The sequence below is a fragment of the Sus scrofa genome, chromosome 10 (genome assembly GCF_054392235.1).
Source record: "Sus scrofa isolate SSC_HxYL_T2T_F1_AM1 chromosome 10, Sscrofa_HxYL_maternal_Yorkshire_Landrace_v2.0, whole genome shotgun sequence".
Classification (NCBI taxonomy): domain Eukaryota; kingdom Metazoa; phylum Chordata; class Mammalia; order Artiodactyla; family Suidae; genus Sus; species Sus scrofa.
In genome coordinates, this window is record NC_139392.1 from 89,453,592 (window position 1) to 89,469,215 (window position 15,624).

Consider the following 15,624-nt stretch of genomic DNA (forward strand, 5'->3'; position numbering starts at 1 on the left):
TGTAGCTAGGTTAATTTCTGCCATATACTAGATTCAACATATAAGTGCTATCATATGGGTATTTGTCCTTCTCTTTCTGACTTACTTGACTTAGTATGAGAATCTCTAGTTCCATCCATGTTGCTGCAAATGGCATGATTTTGTTCTTTTTTATGGCTGAGTAGTATTCCATTGTGTATATGTACCACATTTTCTTAAACCATTCATCTATTGATGGACATTTAGGTTGTTTTCATGTCTTGGCTATTGTGAATGGTGTGAACATTTTGGATAACATGTTTTGTGTGGAAGCTAATTTCTTCAGCAGTGTCTAACTGCTAGTAATCCCATCCAGTTTTCTTTGCATTTAACGTATTTTATTTTGCATCCTTAGATGTTAAACATGCTTCTTTTAAAAATATCTTCTTGTTGGGGTTCCCATCATGGTGCAGCGGAAATGAATCCAACTAGGAACCATGTTGAGGGTTTGATCCCTGGCCTCACTCAGTGGGTTTAGGATCCAGCATTGCCATGAGCTGTGGTGTAGGTTGCAGACGCGGCTTGGATCCCACGTTGCTGTGGTTGTGGTGTAGGCAGAATTTGAGAGAGCCAGTATTGGGAGGTGGCATATGGAAGCAGGGTGGGGCATGGGAAGAAAGCAGAGTTGAAAAATGAAAAAAAAAAAATCCACTAAAAACTAAAACCCCGCCTACATAGTATCACTATGAAAACCTATGAGAACAATAGAATCAGAAGAGTGAATCAACTTTGAATGTCTTCGCATGGGTAGAGATCACTGTCACAGTTCGTTTTTTCCAGAAGATCACCGAAATCCTCCAGCGAACTGGAGGATCTGCTCAGCTCTGAAGGATTAGAATATAAATGTGTGCTTGCAAGTTGTAAATATATGTTTATAGTTATTCATAGCTTGTTTTAAAATCCACTGCAGACGAGATACTTTCAAGAACCTGTTGAAATGATGGTGTAAAAACCCTCGATCTTGAAAAAGCAGTCATTTTTTTTTTAAAGTCACAAGGAAGTGGGTAATTATTGTTCACAAGCATCCTTAAAATTCAGTCTAATATTTTTATCTCTATGTCACATCCATGCAGTCACCAAACCACAAAACGAAGATCTAGGTGAGCATTATCTAGATGATTTTCCCCGCCTAAGAATTAGAGCAGCAACAGCAAAGTCAGAGACAAAGGCACCTTGCACCTCCGTGGTGTCCTCAAGCCCCTCCAGGTTCTGGAGGACTGAAAAGACACTCGGTGAAGTCATCTGAGAAACATACCTAGAATGGTAGATTTCATCTATCGAATTCTCCGAACTGAAAAGCTATTTTACACCTCAGAAACTTTGGGGGGATTTGGAGGGAACAACTGTCCAGTTTCCCCACCACCACTCCGGAAAATGAAAAACGGATGTTTTGCATACTTCAACCTAAAGGAACACATTTGTGAGAGAAACGGAGCTCTCAGTAAGGCTCCTTGCAGGAACACGTCATCCAGCAGATGGATGACTGGTAAGCACAGAAGTCTCACCAGGAGAACCTGACTGTCCAGCACCTGCTCCGCATCCCACTGTTTCCACGCAAAGGTTGCTTGGTGCAGATGGCAAAAGGAACCATTCATTTCGATAGCTCTATGCAAATTAGTTTTTAAAACCACCAAGTGAGAATGAAGCCGAAGCCTTCTCAGACGTAACACAAATGGAATTGTCTTCCAACTGTCATTATTTTAATCTAGCCGAGGCCTTCCCAGGGCTAATCTTAGGATGAGCTGAGAGGACTCAGTGTGATTTAAGAGCAATCGCATACAACCAACCACTCTTAACAAATTCTTCACAAGCTATTCATATAACTTCCTACAATCCGCCAATTTCAAAGCCATGTTCATTCACAAATACAGTGTGTATTTTAAGGGTGAAGTATTTACTGACTGTGCTAAGGACTGGGGAATGATTCAGGGTTCGCGCTCAGTTACTTTAGTTAGATTCAGAGGTATCTCCGTTTCCCTCAACTAGTCAGCAAGGAAGGCCCGTTGATCCCCTTCGTGAACTTTTTCTTTCTTTTTGGCTCCCTTCCCATCACAAAGGCTCAGTTTAGAGCTTCATCATTTCTCATCTGGGCAACTACAACAGTTGCCTAACATCTTACTTCACCCCAATATGATTTTGTCCTAGCAGCGTATGTTCACTTGCTGTTTCTCTGCTTACGATCTTGTAATGGCTGCTTAATACAGACAGATCAAGTGCAGATGTTTCATGACGACCACGGGGTCCTTAACCAGGTGACCACGTTTCTCAGCCTGTCCCCATCGCTCTAGCCAAAAGCCCCAGCCAAAACCAACGAACTAGCCTCCCAGGAAGAGCGCATCATCTCACCTCCCTACGTCTGCACATGCCGTTCGCCCCGCGGAGGCCTCTCTGTCTGGCTCCCCACCTGTCTCCCAGCAGCCTGGCAATGTACTCCTCTGACGGAACAGTTAAACTCTTGTGTTTCTCACCTCTTCGAATCCTTCCTGAGAATACCCCCAACCGCTGCCCAAAGCTGTGGGAAATTCTCACCCTCTGTACCCAGACCCTTTGACACAAAATCCTATGAGAATACATATAGTAATCGTGTCTCATGAGACCCTTGAGGAGTGGAAGTTACCTGAGGGCAGGATTGTGTATTTAACTGTCCCAGGGATTCCATGGTGCTTGATCAATTTTAGGAGGCAATGAATGACAACTCTGGGAAAGTTATTTTGACAATAACAAAATAAAAGACTTCGAGCAACTGCAAATACTGGGCGAATTATATATGTTTTATCCTTACCACAGCTCTTCTACAGATTCATTCGTTCTTCAGTCAGTCAGTCATTTATTCATCAAATAGTTAGTGAGAACGTGTAAGGTACCAGGCTTTTGCTGGAGTCTGGCAGAAAAGAGAATTTTACTCAAATTGCGTAATCTGGAAAGAACTTAATATACACGGTACCTTACAAAGGTGTGCAGAAGGTGAAGGTACATCACAGGGGGGTCGGGGTGCCCCCAAACCTGCACCTCTGTAAATGAGCTCATCGTTAACAGCTCTCCCTTGAATTATCCAGGTTGGATGCTCCATCAGTTTGCTGTTGCAACTCGATGGGTGCACACATATATGCAGAATGCAATCATTTCTCACCTTCTTGGAGACCAACCTCCCTGGTCCGAATCACAGTCATCCCTCACTCACCTGGGCACATGCCCTCTGACCGCCCTGCTTCCTGCTCTCTACATGCGGGTTTCCACAGAGCCACACAGAGGGGCTTTTAACTGCTGACTGGATCAGGTCACTCTTTCAGGTTAAAGCTCTCCGATGGACCACCATCACATTCAGAGTAAGTCAGATGCCTTCCCAGGGCTCCAGCAGCCTAGCTGGGTATGGCGCGTGCCATTCCCTTGGGTCATCTGTAGCCCAGCCTTCTTGATATTGGTTTAAAAGTGCCCCCAGCTCCTTGCCATTCCCAGGCTTTGCACAGAATGACATTCCCCAGATCGTCTCACAACGCATTGTCTCAGTGCCTTCAGTTCTGTGCTCCAGTGTCAGCTCCTCAGAGAAGCCTTCCCTGGTTTGTGTTGGCGCGTTTTATTCTCTATGGCCAGCATATAATCCGTAACCAAATTAACAAACATCTCGGCACAGAATAGACACCTGGTTTGAAATACTGTTAGAGAGATAAGCGTAATGTGAGTATTATTAATCAAGTATATAGGATGCCAAGTACAGTGCTTAACATAAAGATATTAAATAAGTGGTAACTATCAGTATTAGTATATGTAAAACTAAAGATAAGTGGTAACTATCAGTATTAGTATATATAAAACTAAAGATAAGAACGAAAGAATATCTTAGAACATGCATATGGTTTAGTTCTTACTTATGCTATGAGTAGGGGTTAATATAACTCTCAGAGTTCCCTGGTGACCTGTTGGTTAAAGGATCCGGCTTTGTCACTGCTGTGGCATGGGTTTGATCCCTGGCCTGGGAGCTGCTGCATGCCAGGGGCATGGCCAAAGAAAAAGCAATTAGTATAACTCTCAAATTCTTCCTGAAAATCAACAGCATTTTCATGGATTGTGTGTGTATGTATATGTCCACACCCACACATACACAAATACATATATGTGTGTGTGTATATATATATATATATATATATATATATTCTCACAGAATTTGCTATTTAATAGATGCTCAATGAAAGGTTCTTATTATAATCATTTCTTTAGATGAATTTAGAAAATTTTAGCATTATGGCAGTAAATGTGAATATTACTCACACTGCGAATTTTATGGGTTAATGAGTAAACCAAGGGCTTCCATTAACTGAATATTTACCACCTTTTATGTCCAGGAACTATGAGATTTTAACCAGTTTAATATGCTGATGACAGTAGATTTACTTTTTGTCACTTTTTTAAAGCACAAGGAATAGTGGCTTGTCTCATATTTAATTTTTATGGATTTCAAATAACAGTGAATTATTCAACAGGCCTCAATTGCCAATCTTGAGTTATTTAACCTGTTTGTGATAAACATGGTCTTATTTATAGAAACAAAATACATGTGCTGTGTTTAAGGACTGTAATTGTCTTTAAATAATAGCAAATTTAAAAATACCTACCCATAAATTAAATAGGTTCAGATTTTAAAAGCTCTGTGCATTAATACCCACAAGCTACTTGTACTACTGCTCTGTATGTAGAATCTTCCCTGCCTTTGATTTAGAAAATCAAATGGATTTTATCTTAGAAGAAATGTTTTCTCTCATGCGGTCAAATTAAATGTGACCGTGCACTCAATTGTTCATAACCATGGGGATATCAAATGATAAATTGTCCCCCTGGTTTTGGGGTTTTTTTTTTTAATATTTTCTTCTCTGAAATTTTCAAATGTAAAAAAATGATCTTTTTCTTTTTTCCAGGCAATTTAAACAAGGCAATAAATTAAGAAATCAATATAAGTCAAGTTGCAGCATATGCCCTTAGAAGAGTTAGGTAGGAATATAAATCAAGTAAATGTTAAGTCGGTTAAATCCAATATTATTGAAGGAGGAATACAAATAACATCGTTGTACCTCTCTGCTAAAGAAATCCCTCTACGTGCAGAGGGTATTTTTATAACCAATAAAAATCCTTTTTACCAAATAGAGAAGGCTGTCTTTCCATCACACTGTAAAGTCTTACAATCGCATGTCTGTATTTTCCTCATGATCATTTGATAGTACACCATTGTTATCGAGAAACTATGTATGGTACACTGCACATTCTACCATCTGACTTTAGAAAGTCACCAGAATGGAGTTCCTGTCATGGCTCAGTGGTTAACGAACCCGACTATTATCCATGAGGATGGGTTCTATCCCTGGCCTCATTCGCTGGGTTCAGGATCCAGTGTTGCTGTGGCTGTGGTGTAGGCCGGAAGCTACAGCTCTGATTCGACCCCTAGCCTGGGAACCTCCATATGCTGCAGGTGTGGCCCTAAAAAGAGAAAAAAAAAAAAGTCGCCAGAAGAGCTTTCAAAGATTGATAAATTATTTCTTACCTGAGGCCGTGGAACAGAGCTTTATAGTTCATAAATAAGATACAATAAATTATGCAAGCTGTATCTTACAAGCATGGGTTCACAAAGAGACCAGACATGAGCTATATGCCTCATACAGAGAAAGTGGTTTCACATATTGTTATGTTTTGACATCTTTCCAGGTGATTATAAAATGTTATGTTTTCTAGCAATTTAATTTACATCCATATAGACTTTAGATTGGACCAAATTCAGTTACATCAAAATCTGCCTTCTAGCAGCACGTAATCTTCATTTTGGAAAGGATCAGTGTATAGAAATCCTTTTGCTTTGTATTCTTTTCTGATCAAGCCCTAGACTTCATCACATACATTTATATATTGGATGGCAGAAGTTTACCCTCCGCACTTTGTTTTTCTCATGTAAATTGAAATTCTTCTTCTGTGTCTAGTATGAAATGAGGAGTTGCAATTTCAATTTTTGATGGCACTCCTATTACGATTCTTTGGGAACATTTCAAGGAAACTGGGTTCATTGAGGTCCACCCTGTACTCTTGCTCTGTCCACAAAGCTGGGCGGGGCTTCCAGCAAGAGACCCCTTGATATTTGTCAAGCTTAACTTTCAACAGTGAAAATATATAAATAGGAGCAGTGGGGGTTTCAAATATCAAATTTAGGTACAGCCAAAAGCTATCTTCCAGCAGCCCTGAATTGTGCTATAAGGCAGAACACTCAGTGACTGCAGAAAAGCACCCTGTTTTTAGAACAGTGTGATAAATGCTGGTCTATGATGCTGAGGAGAATGCCACGCTCCTCAGGTTGGAGGAAGGGAAAGCATAGACTCAAGCCTGCAATAAAGCAAGACCTGCTCTTTGCTTTATATCTGTTTAGCTCCTGCGCTTGAGTCTACACAAGATATATCTGTCATCTTTCTAGGTTCCAAGAAGAAAAATCAGCCTGTTGTGTGTGTGTGTGTGTGTGTGTGTGTGTGTGTGTGTGTGTCAGTTTTCTTTTTTTAATGTTTTTTTTTTCATTTTTTCAAGTTTTATTGAAGTATAGTTGATTTACAAAGCTGTGATAATTTCTGCTGTACAATGAAGTGATTCAGTTACATGTATACACACATCCATTCTTTTTCAGATGCTTTTCCCACATAAATTATTCCAGAACATTGGATAGAGTTCTCTGTGCTATATAGCAGGTTCCCACTGGCCAGTCATTCCCTAGACCTCAGTGTGCCTACACCAGTCCCAAACCCCCAGTCCATCCCCCCCAACCCCACCACCTATCCCCTTTGGTAATCATAAGTTTTTCAAAGTCTGTGAGTATGTTTCTGTTCTGCAAATAAGTTCATTTGTATCCTTTTTTAAATCCCACATATAAGTGATATCTTACGATACTTGTCTTTTACTATCTAACTTCACTTAGTATAATAATTTCTAGGTCCATCCATGTTCTGAAAATGGCATTATTTCATTCTTTTTATGGCTGAGTAATATCCCATTGTTTATATGTTCCATGTCGTCTTTCTCCATCCCTCTCTAAATGGACATTTACGTTGCTACTACAGTAGAACATTCACTAGACCCTGTTCCAGAAATTCCCATCCCAAGGATGTGCCCAAACATAATACATACATATTCACCAAAAGACAAGTTCAAGAATGTTTGTAGTGGTATTAGTAGTAGTAGCCAATAATCAGAAACAAACCAATGTCCATTATCAATAGAATGAATAAATGAATTGTGGTACCGCCATTCTTTGATATTCATAGGGGTTGGTTCCAGGACCTTCCACGGACACTAAATTCCACAGATGCTCAAGTCTCTTATGTAATGGCATAGCATTTGCATGTAATCTATGCACATCCTCTCCTATACTTTAAATCATCTCTAGGTTACTTACAATACCTACTACAATGTAAACGCTATGTTCACAGCAGTAAAGACAATGTAAATACATAGTTGCTGACCTGTGTGGCAAATTTACGTTTCACTTTTTGAAACTTGATGGAATCTTTGTTCTCAAATATTTTTATTGTTGTTTTGTTTTGGTTTTGGTTTTTGGCTGTGCCTGTGGCATGTGGAAGTTCCTGGGCCAGGGATTGAACCAGTACCACAGCAGCAATCAGAGCTTCTGCAAGTGACAACGCCAGATCCTTAACCTGCTGCGGCACAAGAGAACGCTCTGTTTTCAAGCATTTTTGATCAGTGTTTGGTTGAATCTGTAGACATGGAACCTGTTGATACAGAGAGCTGACTGGTTGGTCCAACAGTGAGAATGAATGCAGCAGGGATTAATCACACAGTATTAAGCCAAGAAGCTAGAGATAAAAGATGTGCACTACATAACTCATGTACACAGAGTTAAACATGAATATACAGTAGCAAAAATTAGATAATGATTATTCTTTGATGGGAATAGTTACTCAGAAGGAGCAGGGGTAGCCTTGGAGCCTTCTGGAATTCATATAATGTTCTATTTCCTTATCTGAGTGCAAGTCACACAGGCACATTCACTCTATGAAAATGAATTGAGCTTATGTACCCTTATGATTTGCCCATTTTTCTGTGTGTATGTCACATTTTAAATAACAAGTTTTAAAAACAAAACTTAAAAAAAGTCCAAAAGCAAGCAATTCAGATTTTCTAGAAGAATGAATATTCCCCCACGTTATCAGCTTACTTGCAATTCAGGAACTAAAACTCGATGAATTATCAGAAAAAAATAGCATGTCTACCTCTTATAGCATCGGTTTGAAATTGCCCTAAAAGACTGATTTTGACTGAGGTTTCATGTTTCCCTTGAAACAAATTGGAGTTCTGACTTAACTACACTGTTTCATAGAGCGCTTTACAAAGGGGCTTCAGACTCTGAATAATCGTACAGATCATCATTTAGAGAGGGACCAAGATCCTATGGGGGAACTTCACTGATCCAACTTTTACACCGTGGCTATTGTGCTCTCATAATTCAAACAAGAAGAAAATAATCAAAGAAACTAGAATCCATCCTACACTACTCTCGTTCGTTAAAGGTCGTTTTGCACTGCTGACGAGATGTGTATGGCGATGAAGTCACAGCATCATTGAGGGATTTCCCATTCTTCTGATCTTTTGCAGATCTCATTGCTCTTTTCCAGCGTTGTAATCAAATCATGTACTTTATCAGAGCTCTTCACACCAATCAATAGCTGACAAAATTAAGCTGTGCATGGGAGGCCAACAGAATGCAAATTCATTGTTTCATAAGGTTTGCTGCATGAGTTTTTGGTGCTCTAGAATGGTTTTGAAGCACAGATTCAGTGATAATTCTCTTGATTAAATTAGCACCCCCAATAGAACTATGATTCTTTAATCTTCCCTCCACCGTCTACACACACACACACACACACACACACACACACACACACACACACACACACACACGGGGATTTCAATTTAGAGGTGATCAGGAAAGCAACATCTAGTTTCAAGGAATAATTGTCTCTTTTGATGTGATCTGTTTTACATAAAAATGAATGAAGATGCACATTTGTGGAGAAGCACTTGCCATTTGAAAGATTTTATAATAAGCTAGGAATTTGCCTCCTGAGACTCTGTGTAAGGAAAATTAGTCCTCCTCCTCCACCACCACCACCACTGCCTTTTTTTTTTTTTTTTTTTTTTTTTGTATAAAAGACACTAAATCCAAATGACATAGATAAAACTTGAATAGCAAGTTGCTGATAGAGCCAAGCCTAGGACCGGGGTCATTTTTCCTGAGCTCTTTCTTGAGTTGATGGCATTTTTTTTTTTTTTTTTTTGTCGTCTTGTGATCTCATTTAAAAAGACAACACAAACAGCGCAGGGTGGCAATTTATGTGACTGTGTCTTCATACATCCCTCTCTGTGTTTCTTTCAATATACTATTTGTATAAATCCATAAACATTTGTATCCCAATCATTGTGGGGACAAACACAAAATTTCATATAAAATTTAGTATGTCTTGGTCCATCAGGCTATTTGTGCTGAATCTTAACAGCAGAAATATGTTTATTATTTCAATGCCTGAGCCATTCCCCAGTGTCAAGGAAATTAAGAGCAGCAGATAGCTCAGTGTATCAAACAGAAAACGGCATCAAATATTTAAAGTGTTTTACTTTAAATATTGCACTTTATCAAATGCAAAATCTACACATTACAGAGTAAGACCTATTTTGAGAGTTTGTTAAATTTACCAAATAGGCTTGATCTTCTAGTGTTGGTATTTCTGCTCATTGCATTCTGATCCTTGTGCTCTTTTACAAGACATTAGAGTTGAGCTCAACACATGCTGAATTTTTATGATTCTGCGAAACAAGAAACAATGGTTGACACTCCTGGTTATCTTAAAACTTGAAAATATATACACAGCAGTAGGAGAAGAAAAAGTTAAATCTTAGAACTTTTTAACACTTCTTTCTGTTAGGATGGTAACTGCTATTAAGAAAGATACAGAAAATACAGATGGAAAAAATACTATGCTTCGTATTTTGGGTCTATCTCGCAGTTCTTTTTTTAAATTTATTTTTCACTTTTATTTTTTTGCTTTTTAGGGCCCCACCTGCAGCATATGGAGGTTCCCAGGCTAGCGGTCGAATGGGAGCTGCAGCTGCCAGCCTGCAGCACAGCCACAGCAATGCAGAATCTGAGCCTCGTCTGCGACCTACGCCACAGCTCACAGCAACGCCAGATACTTAACCCACTGAGTGAGGCCGGGGATCAAACCCACATCCTCATGGATACTAGTCAGGCTCGTTACCACTAAGCCACAAGAGGAACTTCTGATCTCCCAATTCTTGAAGTTTAGAATGTAAAACCTTTTAAAATAAAATTGAAAATGGCAAGATGCCCAGAAGTAAAAATGAATGACTCGTATGTCACATAAGCAGAAAATATGAATTGAGAGATTAAGCCCTTTTATTCACATCCTTTAAATATTGAGGTTTTTATATTTATTTAAATCATTTTGTAATTGGATAACTTTATTAGTTTTAAAAGATATCTGCCACATCTTAATAAGTACATTCTTCAGAATGCTAAGCCCTAAAGATGCTTCTTAGTAAATAATTCTGTGTTCAGCTGAGTTTGGGAAAGTGAATTCTGTGGAATTCTCTAAGATATATGTATTCTCTTAGATGCACAAATACATCATAAAGACTCGGAGAAATCCAATGATAAATATGCTGTTTAACTGTATTTAACCCAACCTCTTTAAAATGTATCTAATTATAAAACCTGTTTTTTGAGAAACGTTACTAGTCTAAGAACTAATGTTCTAGAACGTATTTGGGAAATCCTGGTGTAAAACATGGTGGGTCGAACAAGTATTAAACTGTAATAAAAATAAATGTCATTAATTCCATTTTCTATTTCTTTCACTCTTGAATATAAGAATGATGCAAATTCTTTGAGAAAAGAAACCATGTCTTAAATCCCTAGTGCCCACCACAGGGTTTTACACTGAATATATTTTTAATGACATTTTTTGGGTGGATAGGTATATAATTCCTATGAAAGACCACAGATTTCTCACTGCCCAGAATACCCTAATTCCCTACCTTTATCTGCCTGAGTATCAGTCACAGTACAGATACTATACCAAGCACTATTTCTTCAGTGAAGCCTTTTTGCATGCCCATTTTGAGATGTCTTTTCTGTGCTGCTACACATCATTCTGAGATATTCTTTATCTTGCAAGTACTATATTCTATAGTAATGACCCATTTACCTCGTTGTGTCTCCCATCATGCCCTTTAATTCTCCATTGGTGCTCCAAACCCATTCTCCACTCCTTTCAGCTCTGCTGTGTGCCCAGCTGGCTCACCTGAGTCCCTGAAATACATTTCAGCTCCATTCCCACCACACTTTTGGCCTTGGTCCTGTCAACCACTGCTTCTTCAAGGCAGCACATCCTCCTCAATTCCATTTTCAAGGCTCTCTGACCACTCTTCCCTCCCTCTCCCCCTTTAAACCTTGGGCAGTAACACTTCCCTTTGTTGCCAGTCCAGGGCCCTCAGTGTCCTCTCTTAAACCTGCTCACCTCTCTAAACTGTCCTTTAAGTCTCTGTCATTGAACAATCTGCAGAGGGCTCTCTTTCCTGCCACAGACCTATCTAATATGTGTGTCTTATTCACTGGAACCCAGTTCCTACAGTAGTCCCTAGCATGTAGTAAGTGTGCTTAAAATCAATATGAACAACAAAAACAAAAACGAGATTGGGGGAAGTTAGGGGTGCTGGCCCTCTTTGCAGTTGAAAATCCACATGTAATTTACAGGTGGCCCACCATAAATGCTGGTCCTCCATATCCACGATTCTACATCCATGGATTTAACCAACCACAGGTCATGTAGTGCTATGGTATTTACTATTGAAAAAAATCTATGTATAAGTAGACCCACACAGTTCAAATCCTTATTGTTCAAGGATTACCTGTACTCACTTGTCTGGCAGCTGAAGCTAGTCACTGACTAGGAGCTCACCTAGAGCCACAAGCCTGAGTTCTCCATACAGCTTTGGCTTCCTGAAGCATGGCAGCCAGCTTCTGAGGGGGAATAGCCCAGGGGCCATAGCATAAGCCATGTGGCATCTTCTAACCCAGCCTGAAGTCACACAGCATCTCTCCCACCTCAGTCTATTGATTACAAGAGAATCACAACAGGTGTCACAGATTCAAGAGAAGAGTTAAAACGAACTCCTCCTGAGGGGAATGCCAAAGAACTGATGGCATCTTTAACCTGTCATTCAAGCAGTCACTCCTGAATAAATGAGTAGTCTTTACAGAAAGAATAGTTAACCCCAGTTTTAAAAGAGCATGTCTGTCACACAAGCTGAACAACCCCCTCAAAATTCCTATTTTGTGAGTCTTTCAGACTTTCAAAGAATCTTCTGATCCATGGCCAGAGTGGTCAACTCTGGTTAATACCTTTTCATGTGTGTGTGTGTGTGTGTGTGCGTGTGCGTGTTTGTGTATGTATATACATATATGTGTGTGTATGTATGTGTATGTATCTGTGTGTGTATATACATATATTCATCACTTCTTTTCTTCAAATAGCAATATTCTTGATTCCTTAAATAATCTTATCAAGCTTTATTAACCACCACAAACTGGAGAAGTACTAGGATGAGTAGATGGTGAGGAGAAACTAAAGTAAAAGGCATCTAGATCATCTTCTCAAAATTGTTGGTGCACAAGATGCAATTAAATATGTGAGTTTCTCAAGAAGAAAGCCCTTATGTTTAAGCAATGGGGACATTTCACAATGAAAATTTTCCATGTGGCAAAGAAAGGTGTGGTCCCATTAGGGTGTAAGGGTGTGATCAGGCATTGTGGGAATAGGCCAAGTCTCAGAAGTATTGAGCTTCAAAGTTCTACGGTTGCTACTGGTTCACGCCCCTCTCTTCATTTGATCGTAAAACATTTCCTCAGATGGCCAGAGGACCTAAAGAAAGAAATGTTTTCAACATTAACTGATGTTTTGCACTTTTGTTTAAGATTCAAATTATTCTTGCACTCAATAGAGATCATTCACACAACCAGGCAGGGTCTCTTTAAGGATTAATGGTGGATAAGTATCCTACGAATGGGAGAGGAAGGACAAAGAGGAGTCATTTTGTAATGAAGTGAGTGGGTCTCCCCATAAAATCAGGCTTTATAATGACATATTTTCTTTAAAAGATGAATGAATAGTTAATAATGATTTGATACTTCCTAAGTACCAGGCACCTTGCCATTTGATACCTGTATCATGCTCTTAAATTTTGCAGAAGCTCTACAAGGTAAATACTCTTACTGTTCCCATTTTACAGATGAATTTGTAGAGACCCAGGAAGATCAAATCATAAAATGCCAGATAACATATATACAGAAAAGTTAAGATCTGACTCTAGTATATTGAATTTTAAAATATAACTCTTAACTGAAAAACTGCTACTCTCAGACCAATTGAGAATTCCCAAAACATCCTACTTATTTTCTCACCCTGCCCACCCACTTCATCATTCCTTTCCCTCATTCTTGAATGACTTCTTGATAAAAATGAGACCCAGGCTTCGGAGGAGGAACCACTGAAGTAGAAGAGGAGCTTCCTTGAGTTGTTACCTAGTTCTCTTCATACTCTGTATATGTTTGATGACAAAGGCTATCTGCAGTGGGATTTTTAAGATTGCTGATATTATGTGGATCATCCTCTTCTCCTCTGATTACTTTTATGCTAGCATCCATTCTATAAAGCCTCCTATAACAACAGTCCCTTTGGCATCTTCAACTGTCTAGTTGAATGCAGAACATGTATCTCACAAAGTTAAAAACCCATATAACCTGTTTACTTCTCAGACTAGCCTTAAACTCAATAGGATTTTCAAAGAACATATCTCCCCCATAACCATAAGCACTACTAGGGTAGTTATTAAATCACAATGAATATAATTATAAAACTTCAGCCACATGAGACCAAGTGCTTCATCTCTGAGAGAGAGATGGACGGGGGTTGCATTTTAAGAGAGGATTATCGTCTCAGGACACCTAGGCTTTAAGCAAAGGTATGTAGAGTGGGCTTTCCCCTGGAATAAGGAAGATCAGACAGCTTCTGCTTTTTTACGTGGCACTTTACAGGTGTGCTGTAATGTTGTCCCCACCACTCCACAGCATTCTTCATGGGTATTATCACCATCCCAGGAAATGCAGCCCTGTTTTACTCCTTCCCAAGCTGTCAACTTGATTTATGAACTTCCTTCGCTACATGCTGATATCACTGGAATGTATGACCCTATTTTCTTTCTATTCAAAGTTTTCCTGAACATAAAAATAAACTGTGGTAGATAAAACATATGTGATCTTCTCTTTGAGTTGAAAGATAGGCCAGCCAAGGGGGAGAGAGAAGGTCATCAGATACCACTGCAGTTCTAAGGAGAAAGGAATTCTACCCTGAACTATATGGCTAACTAGTTGTGTTACCTTGGGTAAGTCATATAACTTTGGGGGACGTCAGGTTCCCAAAGGTAACATGAGAGAAATACTTCCTGCCTGACCATCTTTACACACTAGTAAATAGTATATGTTCAACTGCTTGGGAAGGAATAAAACATTATACAAAAATATAGTAAGCTTTGCAATATGTGCTTTTGCTCCCCTTTCTTGAATATCTCCCACATCCTATAAACAGTGCTTCCCAACTCCTTAGTTATCTGTATCTTCTTAATACTTCATCCCCTGATTTTACAGCTATTCTAGTTTAAAGATGGCTGACATTGAAATAAAAATTCTATGTAACCTGGAGAATGCAATTTGATATCTCTGAGACAGGAGTTTTCAAAGAACTAACCATCATTATAAAGTTGGTGTGTATTATTTTGTATTTTAATTAATACCTATCTGTAAGCATTATGTAGAACTGTTTCATGTGTTTTAAAAATTACTAAATTGATAGCATACTCTCCATAGCATTCTGGAATTTTTTACTACTTAAATTTTGGTTCCCCATTTTTATCTATATTGTGGTATTAACTCTAGGGTAATAATTTTTACTATGATACATAATTGTATGACTATCAATTTTAAAAATTCATTTCCCTTATAATTAAGATCTTAGCTTAATAAACAATACTGCAATAAACACCATTGCATATGCCCCCTTTGGCACCTGAGTGAGAGATTTTTCTGATAAACTTTGGAGTCATAGTCAATTTGCAAGGTCAACTATACTAAATATTGACAAATTGTTCTGAAATGTGATGATACATAGTTCCACTCTCACCAAAACTGTTTCTTTATTCCCCATGTCCACCCAAAACATGGTGGTTTCATATTTACTTTTACCTTTTTCCTTCACTGTGAAATATGTGATATATACAATAGAACAGATTAAACATACATGCAATTTTGAATAATAATAATAATACATGAAATATGCCCACAATGCGAATTAAGGAATAGAAATCCACCCCCCTCTTTCTCTCTTCCCCCGCTTCTCCTGCACTATTCTGTAATTTTATTTGGTCATTCTCATGAATTTTTAATAGTTTCAGCATTTTTATAAACAAATATATAGTTTAATTAGATCATTTTTGAAC

At 38.7% G+C, this 15,624-nt stretch overlaps 1 long non-coding RNA gene across 2 annotated transcripts in view; it reads left to right on the forward strand.

Annotated features, from left to right (window-relative positions):
• The window catches only part of LOC110255714 (uncharacterized), a 754,959-nt gene that overhangs the window by 603,840 nt on the left and 135,495 nt on the right, over positions 1-15,624 (forward strand). The gene's annotated exons all lie outside the window — the stretch shown is intronic.